This window comes from Pocillopora damicornis, chromosome 13, assembly GCF_964200805.1.
Source record: "Pocillopora damicornis chromosome 13, jaPocDami1.2, whole genome shotgun sequence".
Classification (NCBI taxonomy): domain Eukaryota; kingdom Metazoa; phylum Cnidaria; class Anthozoa; order Scleractinia; family Pocilloporidae; genus Pocillopora; species Pocillopora damicornis.
In genome coordinates, this window is record NC_142682.1 from 12,499,030 (window position 1) to 12,500,747 (window position 1,718).

Here is a 1,718-nt window from a genome sequence, read left to right on the forward strand (position 1 = left end):
TGAAATTTTTTTCCTTCTTGTTCTTGAATGATGCTGTGATACTCGCTTAATAATGCAGTATCCACTTTTAATTTGCGGTGTAGGAACTTAAGATGTGTTTCACGCATTTACCGATTGTCTGAGGATGGTTGACAGTCATCTTTCTATGGAAGCCCAACCTCATAGAAGTTACCATTGAACGAAATGTCTGAAAATTGATCTGCGAGTTTGAAGGCTTGTTGGCATTTCAGTGTTTCTTCGATTCCAATGCTTTCTGTCTCCCAAAATCGTTGCATGATTTCTGTAACTTCATCTGTTTCTCTCATAGGCAATTCTCCGATCCGTCGAAATAATCAGCTAATTCCAGGCCTTCCAAATGAACGAAGTTAGTTTGTACTCTTTAGGGCAGCGGGGAACAGATTCCGGGAAAGGTTAATGCCGAAATATCGATTGTTTCATCGTTACCTGAGCCAGGTCGTTTGAGTCGCAAATGAACAAAGTCACAATTTTGAGATTTGTAACGAGCTTCTCCAAAGGTGTTGAGATTTAGCCTTTTGTGTTGAACTGATTTCAGCTTCGATCGTAGATTTTCAGTGACAAGTTCTTTGACTTTCTGTATCAAACAGAATCCTGACTGGAGTCGAAATTTTGCCTTTCTTTGAGTGCCACAGCTCGTGCTGTTTGTAAAAGCACAGTTTTGGGTTGTTGTATATTCGCGTTGATCGTAGTCGTTGTTGCGCTCGTTGTCGTACTGCTTGTTTCGCTGCCCGCAGATTCGTTGGTCATTGATACGTTTACCTTTGTGTGAACTTGATCACATGGATTGATGATGGCGTTTCTTGCAGTGCCTGCAATTTTTCTCGCTCATACACTGACTGTCGTTGTGGCCCTTTCGTAGACAGTTGAAGTATCGGTTGCTGTTCGCAAGAACCTTCTTTCGGCTTTCACAATTGAACACCTTGTCACAAGAGGTGGAATAGTGTAGACTTCCGCAGTAAGCACAACGAATTGTAAATTCTTCGGGGCCCTTTGCGACTAAGGCGTTTGCATTTGGTGGGATGTTTCGATTGTCGTCTATAGGATTAATAGGAGGCTTGCGATTCTCAACACCGCTCGATTTCGCTCCTTCGCTTGCTTCCCGGGCATCAATTTCAGACTTTATGGTGTCGAGAAACTCATCAATTTCCCAAACTTCATTTGTATAATTTGTAGTCGAAAATCGCTGGAACGTTTGGACATAATGATCGGAATGAGAAGACTTCCATACTCCTTTGATGAAACACCCATCGAAACTAAACCTCTAACGTTCACGCTGATTTTGTCGTAAACATATCGCAACGGACCAAGTCGTCCTCCTTCGACACATGGCTGAATCTTCAAAATCTCATCCATGTGCTCTGATATGATAATCTGAGGTTTGCCATAACGCTCCTGTAGCATTTCAACGGCGGCATCTAGACCATGCACGGTCCTCGCGGCGTTTCCTTCGAGCAGAGAATTCAGATAATTGGACTTGTTGGTTGTCCAAATGTCGCTGTTTTCATGCATAGCGTATTTGAAGGAATTCCAGAACGACTGCCATTTCGTAACGCCGCCTCTGAATTTCGGCAGTGATAACTTTGGAAGTCGTGGTTTCACAGAATTGCTTGTGGTTGTATTGTGTTGATCGGGTTGAACGAAGACCGCGGATGGCGGCGCGAATACCGGCGGTACTTGAGTGTCGACGATTTTCCTCGATT